The 18,481-nt window shown below is 38.9% G+C and overlaps 1 protein-coding gene and 1 non-coding gene across 2 annotated transcripts in view; one reads left to right on the top strand and one right to left on the bottom strand.

The window, feature by feature from the left end:
- The window catches only part of TMEM63C (transmembrane protein 63C), a 220,666-nt gene that overhangs the window by 55,497 nt on the left and 146,688 nt on the right, over nucleotides 1–18,481 (top strand). The gene's annotated exons all lie outside the window — the stretch shown is intronic.
- Nucleotides 17,898–18,001, bottom strand: LOC122744968. The gene has a single exon (XR_006355291.1). It is a non-coding gene; the product is annotated as a U6 spliceosomal RNA (small nuclear RNA).

The following is an 18,481-nucleotide window of genomic DNA, read 5'->3' as shown; positions in this document are numbered from 1 at the left end:
GGGGCAGGGACCTTGAGGTCTAGGTAACTCTATGTCAAGGAATATGGAAGGGTTAGAAAAGGTCAACTGGAAACTATGTCCAAAACCCAGATTATCCTTCTATGGTAAATTTTCCTGGAACCAGGATCCTAGAAACCACTTGATTGGAGAGCTTTGGTCCCTTCTTTGGTGGCATTGAAGGAGATTGCAGATCCAGCAATCTCTCAACCTCTCACTCAATTTATATCATCATTTCTCCTAATTCACTCTGGGTGCACCTATACACATTAGGGCTGTTCTGTGGTACTAAAGAGGAGCTGATGTTTTAAAGGAAGGGATGGGTATTCAAGCATGTCTTATTGGCTTCTCACTTTGATGTCACAGATAGGTAGGCACCAATCAGTTAACAAGGTTGCACGAGACATGGAAGTTTCCAGTTTGGGGGGGGGGGCGTGGAAAAGGAAAAAAGTGCATGTCCCAGGCAAGAAGAAGAGGTATATCTAGATCATTGAGAGACTGCTGCAAGATTTGAACTGGAAAACCAGAGGGTTTGGGGGCTACACAAAGACAGAAACACAGATACATAGTAGGCTTCCACCAGACGCACCGACCATGGATCAGCGCCTTGAAGAGCCACAGGCCACAGTATGGTCGTGCAGTCCGATATGGGAGCCTCAGCTCCTGAGTGACTTATAACCGATAACTGCCGCATCCCATGGTTGTATCTATCCCATGAGGAGTAGCTGGAGTATCCTCTCTAGGGTGTTGGCCTGGGCAGATCAATAAGGAAAACAAGCTGTTGCCCATGCAGCAGGTTTTCCCTCTCTGCGACATTGGTGGATCCAAAGGAGAGGCAGAGCCAATACAGTCTGGCACCAGTGCTGCTGCAGGAGTTGCCAGAGGGATGTGATGTCCAACATCCAACTGCCTAAGGAACTCCGACTCCTGATTTTTCCTGGGGGTTAACTCCCAAAGCCTTTCCCATATATGGGTATAGCCGCAAGGCAGCAGAGGTTTAAAATCAGGGTTTCCTTCCCCTAGGCGGGTTGCCTGCCAAGGCTAACAAGCCCCACCTGCCCAAAGGGACTAGTTTTAAGGTGCCAGTGACTCGCCTTCACCCCTTCTCCTGTTAATGGAAACAGTTCACCACGAGAAGGCCAGGAGTTGGGCTTCAGTTGTCAGAGGCTATTTGAGACACACACTATTGGAGCATTTTATAGAGAGTGGGAGCTTATCCCCACTCCCACCCTGGCATGACAAACCTTTGGAACTAACACAGATACATAATGTATAGTATATAATAAGTATTAGAGATGTGCAAACAAAAGCCTACATAAGTTGCAAGGAGAAAAAGGTGTTGGTGTCAACTGGTAGAGTTAAGGGTAGGTATAATTGAGGAGGTAGCATTTGGTTTGGTTTTTTTTTTTCTTATACTATTCATGTCTAGAATGCCTCACCTCTCTTGAATGGAAGCAAAAAAGAATTATATGTATTTGGGTGCCAGAGCGGAGTTTGGGCAAAGCACAGTGTATATTGTAAGAACAGAAGGAAATCATTCTGGAAAGGGAATAGTAAAGAGCTTTCAATGCCAGGCAAAATAGTTTGAACTTTATTTGATAGGTAACTGGGAGCCACTACAGATTTTGAGCAGAGGCATGAAATGACCAGATTTGTACATAAAGATAGGTCTTGAGGTGATAGGAAAGATGGCTTGGAGTAGGGAGAGAGTAGAGAAGAGAAGACCTGTAAAGACGGTATTGCTCTAGTCTAGGCAGATGATTATGAGGACTTCTACTAGGGTGGAAGCAATGGGAGGAGAGAGGAAGTGATGGACCCAGGTGGACTCCTTAGGACTTGGTGATTGGTCGAGTAAAAGAGAAAATTCAAAGAGAATACCAAGGTTTTAAACAAGAGAAAATGAGTAAAAAGAATTGTCATTGGTAGAAATCATGAAGTTTGAAGGAAGTTGTAAATGGAGGTCTAGAGCTCAGAAGAGAGGTCAGGGCTATAACTAAATATTTGGGAATTCTCTTCTTACAGGTAGTAGTTGAAGTTAATGGGAATAAATGAGTTTCTAGAGAGAAAGTAAGGAGATAAAAGACAAAAATATTGGAAAATACCTTAGGGCATGAATCCTTAACCCAGTGTCCATGAATTAAAAAAAAACCTTATTTTTGATAACTCTTTCAATATAATTCGAACATAATTGGCTTGTTTTTATAATCCTACACATTTAAAACATTCAGAAAGGGTCCATAAGGTTTACCAGATTGCCAAAGAGGTCCATGGCACAAAAAGATTTTTTTTAAAACCCTGCCTTAATAGGTCAGGGAGAGGATAAAGAGTCAGCAATGGAAACAAAAGAGGGGTGAGAGAAGTAAGAGAACAATTATCGTATTTCTGGAGCAAAGGGAGGAGGTGAGATTTGCTAGAAAGAAAGGGATAAGAATATGGAATGATGCATAAATGTCAAAGAGGATAGAAAAAGAGAAAAAAGGCCACTAGATTTTTTTTTTGGTGAGGCAATTGGGGTTAAGTGACTTGTCCAGGGTCACACAGCTAGTACATGTCAAGTGCCAGAGGCTGGATTTGAACTCAGGTACTCCTGAATCCAGGGCTGGTGCTTTATCCACTGCACTCCTAGCTGCTCCTGCAGGGCACTAGATTTTACTATTAAGGGGCTATTTAGAAGAGTAATTTAAATACAGGAGTGGGTAAAGAAGCCAGATTTCAAGGGATAGAAGAGAGTGGATAGTGGAGGCATTGAGTATCAAGTGTTTTCAAGGATTTTAGCAGGGGCAGGCTGGATAGGATAGTAGCTACATGATCAAGGAGAAGGTTTTTTAGGTTTGCAGATTTGAGCAAGTTGATAGGCTGTGGAGAAGAGGCTGAGTATACATAAGAAAGAGAATGGGTAATGAAAAGAGAAGGATGATGTAGCAATGTCCTTGAGGAAGTGGGAGAGAATGGAGTTGAGGGCACAGCTAGGAGGATCAGTTTTGGTGAGAAGCAAAGATAATGCTTCTCCTCTGCCTGAAGGGAAGAGAGTGGGTGAATATGCTTGAAAAGTTAAGGAAGCAGGGAGCCAAGGCAACTCCTGTCAGATGACCTCAATTAGAGGCAGTGAGTTGGCACAGTACTTAGAGCATGGAGCCTTGAATCATGAAGACCTGGATTAGAATTGTGACCCTGGGCAAATCACAATCTCTTTCTGCCTCAGTTTCTTCAACTGTAAAATTAGGATAATAATAGTACTTACCTCACAGGGTTGTTGTGAGGAACAAATTAGATAATATTTCTAGTGCACTTAGCACAGTGCCTGACACATAGTAGGCACTATATAAATGCTAGCTATTACTATTTTTACACTAGTAGTAGCTAACTGTATCATTATTAATGCTTAATGAATGACTAATAGTTGTAATACTACTAATAATAAACTCAGTGAAATAAGGGGCTAAATCATCTGTTAAAGTGGATGGATTAGGGAATGCCATGTTGCTCTTAAGAACCTAAGAGTCAGGGGGGCAGTAGGTGTCGCAGTGGATAAAGCACTGGCCCTGGATTCAGGAGGACCTGATTTCAAATCGAGCCTCAGACACTTGACACTTACTAGCTGTGTGACCCTAGGCAAGTCACTTAACCCTCATTGCCCCACAAAAAGCAAACAAAGAACCTAAGAGTCTTCTAAATAAGTTACAAGGAAATTTCGATCTAACCCATCTTTGTAGTTATATTTCACACTCTTCTCTAGTAATACACTCTATGCTACAACCAAGGTAGACTGTTCCCAACTCCCAATCCCATCCTACATTCTTTGTGCATTTGTTCAAATCAACCTTCATGCCTAAAATGGATTCTTCTATCTCTAAGTATTGAAATCCTTCTCTTCCTTCCAGACCCAGATCAGATGCTATCTTCTCCACAAAAGCTTCCCTAATCCCCTCAAATAGAAGTGATTCCTCCCTTTTTTGTTTTTGTTTTTGTTTTTTTGCTGGGCAATGAGGGTTAAGTGATTTGCCCAGGGTCACACAGCTAGTAAGTGTCAAGTGTCTGAGGTCGGACTTGAACCCAGCTCCTCCTGAATCCAGGGCAGTTGCTTTATCCACTGTGCCACCTAGCTGCCCCCAATTCCTCCCTTTTTAAAATTTATATTTGACATTTTCTAACTTGTATTAAAGTTGTTCATGTTCTTGGTCTCCCCCATATCCCAATTAGATAATCAGGGTAATCTCCTTGATAGCAGGGACTTGTTATTTTTCACCTTTATGTTTTCAGCATTTAGCATAATGCCTTGTACACAGACGTCACTAAATAAATGTTTGTTCATTTAAATTAACCCCAAAGGACTACCTGGTCTGAGAAAAGAAACACATACTTTGCCCTAAGCTTTTGGGGATATTACCCAAGATCCTTAGATCAAACTATATTCTCCTGTATTCATTTTGGTGTTGACATAATCTATTTTTAAAGACAGCTTTCTTCAGAGATTTCCAGGTCTTTCTGGGAAAGACTTTAGTCATCCTCAACCAAGACTATGAGGTCTATTAAACAAAGGAATGATCATATCTACATGGTTGGTGAGCAAATTGAGGTTTGCCACTGTGAGTTGATTTGTTGCAAGGTCACTTGGTAGAAGAAGAAAAATCAAGTGGTAGAATTCAGGGTTTCCTGTTCCTGCTATATTATATTAGCTGTGAGATTATATAGCTTCTCAGTTTGAATATATTTATTTCTATCAAGGAAAGCAGTTGGCCCCTTTGTTCCTCTTAAAGGACAAGTGTTATGTTCTTGGGGTTCTAATTCTTGGGGTTCTAATTCTCAGATTAAAGTCTTCTTTTTCAGGGAACATTCCTATTGGAGTTGGTGGGAGGCTCATATATCGAAAGGATCTCTGGGAAAAAGCCAGAAATGAACATTTGGCTTAGCAAATCTCACCAGCCAGCTGGTCTGGTTCTTTTGAAGTTGGATTTTCTCTGGAAAGAACTTTTAAAATTTGCCAAGTCTATCTTAGAGTGTGCCCTGCTCTGACATCCCTCTCTGCTTTCTTCATTTTGTATTCCCAGTAGAAATATAGGTAGCCCCTGCCTCCTCAGCAGTCATAGCTATTGAAAAGTGACGAAAGTTTTCCCTACAAAGTCCTTGGCACTGTCAAATGGTCCAATATTAGAAACAGATAATGTTTTCTCCATTGAAATGACAATTAACTAATGTTTCTAGATGAACCTTTCTTCTACATTCTATCCACACTGGATAACTTGCCATCTGGATCACCGACCTTTGCCTTCGTCCCTAAGAACCACGAGGCTTTTCCATATGCCCTGTGGCTGAAATTGGAGTTGCTCTCCTTGAGGAAGGCATCAGGGTTGAACTGGTGGCAGGGTTGGTGGCCTGGGGCAATTGGGCAGAGAGAAAAATGCAGAATTTCAGGGTGAGTAAAAAATTGAAAGGTGGGGTTTGAGGGTTGAGGATGCCAAATTATTAAAGTATTGAAATTAAAGTAAAGAATTTATATATTTTTTCTACAAAATCAACCACAGATCCTAATAAGACTATAAATTCATCTGGGACATGGAACATATTTTATAATCCTTTGTCCCCATCTCCCCCAACACATACACAGTACCTAGTCTAATGCTTGGCACCCAATAGGTTCCCAATAAAGATTAATCATTGGTAAATAGTACTCCCCTCCCCACATTTCCCTGGAAGCCAATTTCTTTGCACTGTTTAGCTATTGCCTCTTGGGTGTGCTGTTCTCTATTCCTTCCTGATAACTTCTGATATCATTTGGGTCCTGTTAGTGTATTAACCCTATGCCATGGAAAGCCCAAGGCAAAGGTCCTCAAATTTATTGGTCTCAGGACCCCTTTACCCTCTTAAAAATTATCAAGGAGTCTTCAAAGAGTTTATGTTTATATAGATCATATCTACTGATATTTGCCTTATTAGAAATTAAAATGGATACAATTATAAAATATTTATTAATTACCTTAAAATATTATACATCAATTACATATTAATATAAATAATGTATTTTAATGAAAAATTATATTTTTTAAAACAAAAAAATTAGTCAGAAGGTTGGCATTGTTTTACTTTTATTTTACCCCAAATCTCTTCAATGTCTGGCTTAATAGAATATGGCTGGATGGATTCTTATATCGATTTCTGCATTATTTATTTTTTTTTTTGGTGAGGCAATTGGGGTTAAGTGACTTGCCCAAGGTCATACAGCTAGTAAATGTCAAGTGTCTGAGGCTGGATTTGAACTCAGGTCTTCCTGACTCCAGGGCCAGTGCTCTAGCCACTGTACCACCTAGCTGCCCCTATTTCTGTATTGAATCTGTTGTGATATGTTGTTTTGACTGAAATACTATATTTGAAAAAATCTGGTCACACAAATATACATTTGGTAAAGAGAGGAGTATTTTAGTTGGTAAATAATGCTAGTAATATTGTGAGAATAGTTTTGCCTTTTATACACCCACTGAAATAGTCTCAGAGATCCGCCCCCCCCCCCAGAGGTCCTCAGACCACTCTTTGAGAATCAAAGAAGCTGGTCAATGTCAAGAGGGATTAAGCTGTATGCATAGGACCATGGGTCATCAGCCTGAGTTGGTGACTGTGAAGCCTGGTAGCCCAGAGAGGATGGACATAGTCTCGGTTCCAATCTTAGGTCCAAGAAGTCTCCAGATGTCTAAGGACCATACTCTGAGAATGGCTGACCTAAGGAATGAGAAAGTAGGAGAGGGAAGAGGTCATTTTCCCACTTTATGACATCAGAATATTGAGTTATAGGGCAAACCAAGCAATTTGGGGAACCAAACTCTCTAATTAGACTGTAGGACCTCATAACAATTTTTAGAAATCCCACTTCTTTCCCTGAACACATATGAAACAAGACAGGTTTGAGTGGTGAAACTGTACTATATTAATTCCAAGCAGGAAGACCCTACACTATCATGAGCAGTCATGCTCTCTGCACTTCTCAGGGTTAAGAATACTCATTAGCAGGGCAGCTAGGTGGTGCAGTGGATAAAGCACCAGCCCTGGATTTGGGAGGACCTGAGTTCAAATCCGGCCTCAGACACTTTACATACTTACTAGCTGTGTGACCCTGGGCAAGTCACTTAACCCCAATTGCCTCACCAAAAAAAAAAAAAAAGAATACTTGTTAGCTCATGCAGCTACTTGAGCTAATGCATACAAGGTCAAGTACAACGGTGACAGTGACAGGACCTTATTCTATGCTTGTGATTATGACAATGATGATGATGCCATTTGTACAACCTTTGCATTTTACAAAGTTGGGTTGATAATCAACCATCAGCTCCCTTTTGCCATCTCTTTCATGTCTCAGAAATCAAAAACCTAGGGCTGGGGCAGCTAGGAGACACAGTGGATAAAGCATTGGCCCTGGATTCAGGAGGACCTGAGTTCAAATCTGGCCTCAGACACTTGACACTTACTAGCTGTGTGACCCTGGGAAAATCACTTAACCCTCATTTCCCTGCCCCCTCCCCACCCAAAAATAACTAGGGGCAGCTAGATGATACTGAAGAAAACATGTTGTACTTGGGGTCAGGAAGAACTGAGTTCAAATCCAGTCTTTGACATTTAGTAGCTGTGTGACCCTGGGCAAAATCACTTGACTTTTCTCAGCCTCAGTTTCCCAATCTGTAAAATGAGAAGTGATGCTTACTTCATAGAGTGGTTGTGAGGATCAAATGGAATAATACATATTAAAGTGCTTCGCAAACCTTAAAGTACAATATAAATATTAACTGTTGCTTGTTGATTTTTTTTTTTGTCCTGAGGGTCCTCGCAGTGGGCCAGCAGGTTTCAAGCATAGGAGGGGGAAAGGAAAAAAGAATGGAAGAGGAAGGAAAGGAATGTAAATGCAAGAGAATAGATAGCTAGATAGAGCTAATATTTATCATGTGTTTATTATATGCCATGTATTGTGCTAGATGCTGGGAATTCAAATCCAAACAAAAAGCTGCCCCCAAGGAGCTTACATTTTAATGGGAGAAGATAACACCCTGTCCAAAAAAAAAATGGAGCTGAAAAGTAGAAGTGAAGGTAAAGGAACAAACTACTGGCTCTGGCCAAGATAAATAAGTGGTCCAGGGGTTTATGAGCTGAGCTGGATTTGAAATAATTATGGCTGATGTGTGATCTTCCTTATCTGGAGGTCTCAAGGAAGATCTCACTAATTGCAGAAAGAGGGAGAGGGCTGCTGGGATGAAGGTGGCATCCAGGAAGTCATGGGATGAGAGTCTGAAGATTTCATTCTTAGAATACTAGGAAAAGGGCGGGGAGGAGAAGAGACAAAGGGACAGAGAGAGAGAGAGAGAGAGAGAGAGAGAGAGAGAGAGAGAGAGAGAGAGAGTGACAGAAACAGAGACAGAGACATACAGAGAGAGACAGAGGGAAAAAAGGGAGAGAAAGAGCAACCACCAATGGACTCCTTGGGGTGTTGTTGCTACTGTTCAGTTGTTTCCATTGTGGCCAACTCTTCATATTCCATTTGGGGTTTTCTAGGGGATGATACCGGAGTAGTTTGCCACTTCCTTCTCCAGCAGTGGACGCTCAATCCTGATGCTTTTCGGCAGGTAGGAAGCCAACATGACCTGTTGGTACCTTGCCATGTTCTGTCCCAGGCAAGGATGCTAGGTATTGCCCATGCTGCCCACAGCTGGTACCAGGGAATCTCTTGGCCAGTTCAGATGATCATCCTGGCAAGTCTTTCCTCATCAGGCTCAGCTCCAGTTCCCACATCTAAGTGGAACTGACAGGGATCTCCCATAGCTCAGGGCTAGCCTTCTTATGCCTGCAGTTGCCAGGAAGCTGATCTCTCTGTTTCAGTTACCAAAGCTATAGTGGCATGCCATGACCCTTTTTTGGAACCCAAAGACTCTGAGGGGCTGGAACTGCCAAACCAGCTTAACAGAGTGGTAAAAGCTCTGTCCCATTCACTTATTGGGTCCACCATGAACCTCTTGGGCAGTTTGGTGAAGTCTCTGGGCCCCTTCTCAGAATACTGTTTATAAATGCACAAAATAATAAGATTATTATAGGGCTTCTAAGGAAACCAAATATATTGAAATGCATTTATCAAAATATATATTTTATATAATTTTATATATAATATAAAATTATATATTAATATATTAACAAATTTATAATATATAATATAATTTTTAATTGATTTTTTGAATCCTTGGACTAGATCAATCAGTCAATAAGTATTTATTAAGTGCATACTATGTGTCAAAAATTGTGCTAGGCACAGGACATACAAGTACAAAGAATCAATATTTCCCTACTACTAACTTACATTCTAATGGAGGGGGGGGGGACAACAAGTACATATAAAGATATATTCAGCATAAAAATAAAATGAATAAATAAAAACAGATACCAAATAGTTAACAGTCCTTGTATCTACAAGGCAGTTTGAGAGGGGAAGCACTTTCAGCTTGTGGGATGGAGTAGAGATCAGAGAAGGCTTCATTCAGAAGGCTATGCTGGAGCTTCATCTTAAAGAGGGGGATGCAATGAGTTAAAGATGTTGTTTGCCTTTGGTTTTCAAAGAGGACCAGTGATATCATGGGTGATAGCTTGACTCATGAGATTTCAATGAGGCAGAGATGTACAGAGTTGTTGGCCTCACTCTCTCTTTCACAGTCTTCAAAGTCCAGTGACAAGGCACAAGTCAAGACATGACTTTGGCGTCTTCAGTGCCTGACCAGGCTCTAAGAGTTCCACAGCATGTGTTTCACCCACCTTCATGGCTATTGAAACAAATTGTTCTCATCCACCCGTTCAGCCTGCAGGGAAATCTTCACATGCTTGGGGTAGATATCCTCTACCCACCCAACTCACTGATGGGGTTTAGCCAGTGTGCTGATTTGGTTTTTACCTGGGTGTGGTCACTGAATGTGTTACAGCTTCTTGGAGCCACAAGTGAGAGTTGGGTGAAAGAGGACACCAAAAGTGCATGAATAGCATTGTAAAGGGCTCAGCAAGCCCTCACACCAAGAGGTATTAGTCCTCCTTGAATACCCATGCATGAGGGGTAACCAATCCAAAGTTATAGAGATTTTAGACAGGACATAACATCTGAGGAACAGACAGAAGGTCAGTTTGGCTGGATCACACAGTATAGGAGGAAGAGATATCCAGTGCATCTGGAAAAATAGATTAGGACCAGGTTGTGAAAGGCTTTAAAAGTTAAACAGTATATGTTTTATACCAAAGATAACAGGGAGCCTCTGGAGTTGATCTCTTAAGTACCTTAAACTAACATTTTGTGATTTTAAAATAGTGAAATAGATACTACCTGTCTCTACATATCTGACTCTTTGCTTCCTCCACCTAATATGATTTTGGTATCTCTCTCAAGGTGCCAGGATCTCACTTCTCAAACCCTATTCTCTTCCTCTCCCCCTATACACACAAACTTAAATCTGGTTAAAATGAATATGGAAGTATGTCGGTAACCGGAAAGACTAATCAGATTTTATTTATTAACACTTGTTTAGTCATTTTTCAGTCATGTCTGACTCTTTTTTTTGTGGGGCATTGAGGGTTAAGTGACTTGCCCAAGGTCACACAGCTAGTAAGTGTCAAGTGTCTGAGTCTGGATTTGAACTCAGGTCCTCCTGAATCCAGGGTTTGTGCTTTGTCCACTGTGCCTCCTAGCTGCCCCTGATTTCTGACTCGTTATTACCCCATTTGGGGTTTTCTTGGCAGAGATAGTAGAATGGTTTGTCATTCCTTTCTCTAGCTCATTTTACATGTGAGGAAACTGAGGCAAACAGGGTTAAATGACTTGCCTAGGGTCACACAGCTAGTAAATATCTGAGGCCAGATTTGAACTCTTCTTGACTCCAGGCTGAGAACTCTATCCACTGAGCCACCTAGAAGCCCCTAGTTTAACACTATTAACACTTGCCCTTTATTTAATAATAACAATAATGATAGCTAGCACTTTAAGGTTAGCAAAGCACTTTACAAATATTGTCTCATTTTATCCTCACAAGAATCCTGGGAAGTAGGCATTATTATCCCCATTTTGCAGACAAGGAAATGAGCAGACAGAGGTTAAGCAACTTGCCCAGAATCACACAGCTAAGTAAGTATCGATGCCATGTTTGAATTCAGGCCTTCCTGACTCCAGGTGCAAGGCTCTATCCTCTGTGCCGCCTAACTACCTGGATGCTGCAATAGAGTCTAGGACAGTCTGTTACTTTGATCTGCATCAAAACCATGCCCATCAGGGACCCTGGTTCTGCTCTACCTTGTCCTGCCTTACTTAGAAAGCTTGCCAAATTAACCATTCTCTCCCTGGAAATTCCCATTCATTCTGGGTCCTGCTCACAGAAGTTGTCAGCAAATAAAGATGGAGAAGGGTATTCTAAGAAGCTAATTCACACTAAGGTGTGGATGAATTATATAACTGTATAATTTATTACTCAAACAGGAAAACAGATATAGAAGTGGAAGGTACCTTAAAGATCAGCTAGACCAATCTCTTCAATTTTTAGATGAGAAAACTGGGGCACAGAAATGTTGTGACTAACCTAAATTAGTTATTGGAAGAATCTGGATTTGAACCCAAGACTCTCATTCAAAGGCCAATGTTCTTTCTCCATAAACATATGACCTCAAATCTTAGAGTTGTCTTTCAATCATTCTCAACCTTATGGCTGTTCTTTTTTCATATTTTGAAAGGGGACCATTGACTTTATCAGATTGCCATAGGTGTCCATGGTACAAAGAGACTTAAGAGCCCCATGACCTAAAAAGTACCTGCAGTCCTTGAATAGTAGAAAGAAAGATAATGAGACAGTGAGTAAGATAAGGGAGCTATTTTCATGCAGGAGGCCTCAGAAGGACCCTTCGAATCACATCATGTAGACAGTGGCTTACTATGTCTGTGTGATTGCCAACTCCATCTTTTAATAAACAAATCCTAGGGGACCTAAAAAGATATTATTGGAGGTGGTGATGGAAAAAAGGGAAGCAGGCACACAGGGACCTGATACTAACAATCATACATGCTCCGTGGTTTGTGCTTTAACCTATGACAGAAACAGATGTGAGCGCCATCTGTCTCTTCACACCTGCTCACTCCTATGCCCAAACTTCCCCCCTGCCCCTCCCTACTTATGCTTGATTTTTCTTTCTTTCTCACTACTATAGAGGCACGAACTCTTCAGATAGAATCTCTCCTGCTGAGTCCCACAAACCCCTTCCCTGTCCCTCATTAAGATTTATTCTTTGACTTATCTTATTCTGAACTTAACATATACCAAATACAATGAGCATTTTCATATACAAGTTAAAACAAGAAAATTGTACACATGAAAAAACAAAACTGCAGATCTCTATTACATGTTACTTGCTTTTCCTTTAAAGTATGTAATAAATTCAACATATAACTTTCTTTTAAAAAACAAATTTATTACTTATTTATTTTTAACATTCATTTAAAAAATTTAGTTCCAAATTCTCTCCCTCCCTCCAGTTCCTCTCCTACCCATTGAGAAGGCAAATAATATATCAATTATATGTGTGAACAACTTATAACTTTCTTTTTCTTCTTTTTTCCTTTTTTGTGGGGCAATGAGGGTTAAGTGACTTTCCCAGGGTCACACAGCTAGTACATGTCAAGTGTCTGAGGCTGGATTTGAACTCAGGTCCTCCTGAATCCAGGGCTGGTGTTTTATTCACTGTGCCACCTAGCTTCCCCACAACTTATAACTTTCAAAGCTGTCCTATTCTTCTGGTCTTTCTTCTGCTCTCTTCTATGTATTTAAAAATCCCTCAATTAAGTGATGTTCTTTCTTTTCTTTTCTTTTTTCTGGGGGAGGAGTACGTATGTGGAGAGTGTAATTCTATTGCTAACACCCCTCATCCTTCTACCTCCCATTGGAAGGGGAAAAAAAGAAAAATAAGGGGCAGCTAGGTGGCACAGTGGATAGAGCACCGGCCCTGGATTCAGGAGGACCTGAGTTCAAATCCAACCTCAGGCACTAAACACTTACTAGCTGTGTGACGCTGGGTAAGTCACTTAACACCAATTGCCTCACTAAAAAAAAAAAGAAAGAAAGAAAGAAAAAGAAAAACCAAGTCATTGTTAAATATATACATACGTGCACACACATAGTCAAACAAAACAAATTCCCACATTATCTATCTCTTAAAATGTGTCTCATTCTACACCTTGCCTGGTGCATCAATTTGCATTACTTGTCTTTTAGGAGGTGGGTAGTATGCTTCATTACTGGTCCTCTGGGATTGTGACTGGTCAATAAATTGAGCAATAAATCTTAATTCTTTAAAAAGTTTTTTTCTTTACAATGTTATTGTTATTGTATAAATTGTTTGCCTAGATCTGCTCATTTCACTTTGCATTAGTTCATACAAGTTCTCAGGGAAGCTAGGCCCTGGAGTCAGGAGGATGTGAGTTCAAATCCAGTCTCAGACACTTGACACTTACTATCCATGTGACCTTGAGCAAGTCACTTAACCCTAAGTTGTGACATCACCTCCCAATGCCATGGTCCTCAGAGAATGAAGGACAGACAACAAGAAGTCTTTTCATGTTACTCTGAAACCATTCCTTTTGTCATTTCTTACAGCACAATAATATTCCATTTTTTTTTCACATAACATAACTTGTTCAGCCATTGCCTATTTGATTGGCATCCCTTTGTTAATTTCTATTTTTTATTTAGTTATTTATTTATTTTTGCGGGGCATTGAGGGTTAAGTGACTTGCCCAGGGTCACATAGCTAGTAGGTGTCAAGTGTCTGAGACTGGATTTGAACTCAGGTCCTCCTGAATCCAGGGCCAGTGCTCTATCCACTGCGCCACCTAGCTGCCCCCTTTTTGCTACTCTAAACAAAGCTACTATAAATATTTTTGTGCATGTGATTCTTTTACCTCTTTCTTTGATCTCCTTGGGGTATAGGCATCACTGGTCCAAGAGTATGCACAGTTCAGTAACTGTAGGAAGATAATTTTTTTTTTTTTTTTTGCAGGGCAATGGGGGTTAAGCGACTTGCCCATGGTCACACAGCTAGTAAGTGTCAAGTGTCTGAGGCCGGATCTGAACTCAGGCACTCCTGAATCCAGGGCCGGCGCTCCATCCACTGCGCCACCTAGCCGCCCCCGATAATTATTTTTTAAAAAATATATTTTTATTAAATATTTCCATTTACGTTAAAAGTTTTTAACATTCATTTTTTTAATTGTATTTTTTATTTTATTTTATTTTTTTGTGAGGCAATTGGGGTTAAGTGACTTGCCCAGGGTCACACAGCTAGTAAGTGTCAAGTTTCTGAGGTCGGACTTGAACTCAGGTCCTCCTGAATCCAGGGCCGGTGCTCTATCCACTGCGCCACCTAGCTGCTCCAACATTCATTTTTAAAATTTTGAGTTCCAAATTCTCTCCCTACCAACCTTCCCCCAACTCTTGAGAAGATAAGCAACATGATATCAATTATACATGTGAAACATACAAAACACATTTCCATATTAGTCATGTTGCAAAAGAAAACACACACACACAAAAACCAAGAGAAATAAAGTGAAAAAAGTATGCTTCAGTCTGCACTTGCAGTTCATCAATTCTCTCTCTCAATGTAGATAGCATTTTTCATCATGAGTCCTTTGGAATTTTCTTGGATCATTGAAGTTATCAGAGTAATTATGTCTTTCACAGTTGATCATCCTTATAATACTGCTGTTTTTGTGAACAATGTTCTCCTGGTTCTGCTTACTTCACTCAGCATCAGTCCACTTAAGTTTTTCCAGGTTTTTCTGAAATCTGCCTGCTCATCATTTCTTACAGCACAATAGTATTCCATTACATTCATATACCACAACTTGTTCAGCCATTCCACAATTGATGGACATTCCCTCAATTTCCAATTCTTTGCCACCACAAAGAGAGCTGCTAGAAATATTTTTGTACATGTGGGTCCTTTTCCCTTATCTATAATCTCTTTGGGATACAAACCTAGTAGTGGTGTTACTGGGTTTCCACAGTTCCATAGCCCTTTGGGCATAGTTCCAAATTTTTCTTCAGAATGATTGGATCAGTTCACAACTCCACCAACAATGCATTAGTGTTCTAATTTTTCAACAGTTTCTCCAACATTTATTATTTTCCTTTTTTATTATATTAGCCGATCTGATAGGTGTGAGGTCGTATCTCACTGATCATAATTTCTTATAGTACAATAACATTCCATCACAATCATATGCACAGTTTGTTCAGCCATTCCCCAATTGATAGGTACCCCTTCAATTTCCAATTCTTTGCCACCACAAAACAAGCGACTATAAATATTTTTGTACTAATAGGTCATTTTCCCTTTTATTTCTTTGGGATACAGACCTAGTAGTAGTATTACTGGGTCGAAGGGTAGGCACAGTTTTATAGTCTTTTGGGTGTAGTTCTAAATTGTTCTCCAGAATGGTTGGACCATTTCTCAACTCCACCAACGGTGCATTAGTGTGCCTATTTTTCCACGTTCCCTCTAGAATTTGTCATTTTTCTTTTCTGCCATGTTAACCAATCTAATAGGTGTGAGGTGGTACTTCAGAGTCATCTTAATTTGCATTTCTCAAATCAATAGTGATTTAGAATATTTTTTCATGTGACTATTGATAGTTTTTATTTCTTCTTCTGAAAAATGCCTATTCATATCCTGTGACTGTTTATCAGTTGGAGAATGGTTCCTATTTATACAAATTTCACTCAATTTCCCCATATTTGAGAAATGAGACCTTAATCAAAGAAACTTGCCATAATTCCTCCCCTCCCCCCTGTTTCCTGCTTTCCTTCTAATTTTGGCTATCTTAGTTTTGTTTGTGCAAAAACTTTTTTCATTTCATGTAACCAGTATTATCCACTTTGCTTCTCATGATTCTTTTATTTGTTCATAAACCATTCCCTTATCTATAGATCTGACAGGTAAATTTTCCCATGCTCTCTTAATTTATTTATGCTTTCACTCCTGATGTCTAAATCATTTATCCATTATGACCTTATTTTGATATACAGTGTTTATATACTGTGTCGGTCTATGCATAGTTTCTGCCAAACTGCTTTCCAGTTTTCCCAGCAATTTTTGTCAAATGGTAAATTCTTTCCCCCCAAAGATCTTTCAGTTTATCAATCATTAAGTTACTATGGTCATTTGCAACTGTGTATTGTGTACCTAATCATTTCCACTGATCCACCCATTACATTTCTTATCCAGTACCAGATTATTTTCACAGTTACCACTTTGTAATATAGCTTAAAATCTATACTGATAGTGTTAGGTTACCTTCCTTCACATTCTTTCATTGATTACATTGATATTCTTGACATTTTGTTCTTCCAGATGAATTTTTTATTATTTTTTCTAGCTCTATAAAATAATTCTTTGGTAGTTTGATTGGTATGCACTAAATAAGTAAATTAACTCAGAACTGTCATTTTATTATATTGGCTTAGCCTACCTATGAACAATTAATGTTTTTCCAATTGCTTAGATCTGTCTTTATTTGTGTGAAAAGTGTTTTGTAGTTGTGTTCATATTGTCCTTGGGTTTATCTTGGCAGGTAGATAGCATCCCAAGCATTTTATATTGTTGGTACTTATTTTAAATGGACTTTTCTCCCTATTTCCTCCTGCTAGGTTTTGTTGGTGATATATAGAAATGCTAATGATTTATGTGGGTTTATTTTATATTCTGCAATTTTGCTAAAGTTGTTCATTGTTTCACCTACTTTTTTTTGTTCCTCCAGGGTTCTCCAAGTATGCCATCAAATCCTCTGCAAAGAGGATTAGGATATCTCCTAATAATTATTTTAATTTCACTTATATTGGGGTGAATTAATCCCTTTCATTTTTAATACTGGTCATTTGGTTTTCTTTTTTTAAAAAATCAAATTAACCAATGGTTTATCTATTTTCCCCCTAAAAGCAGCTCCTAGTTTTATTTATTAGTTCAAATTTTTACTTTGATTTTATTAATCTTTCCTTTTATTTTCAGGATTTCCATCTTAGTGTGTAGGGATTTTTAATTTATTCTTTTTCTAGTTTTTTTAGTTGTATAGTCAATTCATTGATCTGCTCTTTTTCTTTTTTATTGATGTATGTGTTTAGAGATACAAGTTTCCCCCTAAGTATTGCTTTGGATGCATCTCACAAATTTTGGTATGTTGTCTTATTATTGTCATTATGAAATTATTTTTTCCATGATTTGTTTTCTGATCCACTCATTCTTAAGGATTAGATTATTTAGTTTCCAATTAATGTTTAATCTCTGCTTCCATAGCTCTTCATTGAATGTGATTTTTACTGCATTATGTTCTGCTTTTTTTGTGAGGCAATTGGGGTTCATACAAGGAAGAGCTGCTTTTTTTTGGCATTATGTTCTGGAAAGGGTACATTTGATATTTCTGCCTTTTTGCATTTATTTATGAGGTTTTTATGTCCTAATACATGGTCAATATTTGTGAAGGTGCCATATACTACTGAGAAAAAGTTATACTCCTTTCTATTCTCATTCAATTTTCTCCAGAGGTCTATCATATTTAACTTTTCTAAAATTCTATTTATCTCTTTTCTTATTTATTTTATGATTATATTTATCTAGTTCTGAGAGGGCAAAGTTGACGTCCTCCACTAGTACAATTTTACTGTCTATTTCCTTCTGTAATTCATTTAACTTTTCCTTTAAGAATTTGGATGCTATGCCATTTGGTGCATCTATGTTTAGTATTATTACTTCATTGTCTATGGTACCTTTTAGTAAAATGTAGTTTCCTTGCTTATCTCTTTTAATTAGGTATATTTTTGCTTTTTCTATGTCTGAGATCATGATTGCTACCCCTGCCTTTTTAAAATATCAAGCACTTCATGAATTTGCATATCATCCTTGCACAGAGGCCATGCTAATCTTTATATCATTCCAATTTTAGTATATATACTTCCAAAGTGAGCACAGGGAACATAATGCTAAATAGCATTCCAGAATGACTGGACCAAATCACAACTCCACCAAGAGTATGTTAGTTTTTCTGCTTTCCATCAACTCCTCCAACAATTTTCATTTGCCTTTTTATGTCATGCTTGTTAGTCTTATGAGTGTTAATTTGTTTTCATTTGTATTTTTCTTGTTAATGATTTGAAGCTTTTCTTTACATGGTTGTGTATAGTTCAGATTTCTTCCTTTGAGAACTTCCTATTCATATTCTTTGACCATTTGTCTATTTGAGAATAGATCCTGTTCTTATATATATAAAACAATTCCTTATATACTGTGGATATGAAACCTAGTCAGAGAAAGTTTCTATAAAGATTTTTCCCACTTAGTTGTTTATCTTCTAATTTTAACTGTTAGTTTTCTTTGTGCAAAAACTTTTAAAATTTTGTGTAATCAAAATTTTCTATTTTATCTTCTGTGAACTTCTCTGTCATGGACT

This window comes from Dromiciops gliroides, chromosome 2 (genome assembly GCF_019393635.1).
Source record: "Dromiciops gliroides isolate mDroGli1 chromosome 2, mDroGli1.pri, whole genome shotgun sequence".
Lineage (NCBI taxonomy): Eukaryota > Metazoa > Chordata > Mammalia > Microbiotheria > Microbiotheriidae > Dromiciops > Dromiciops gliroides.
This window is presented reverse-complemented; position numbering and strand designations above follow the sequence as displayed.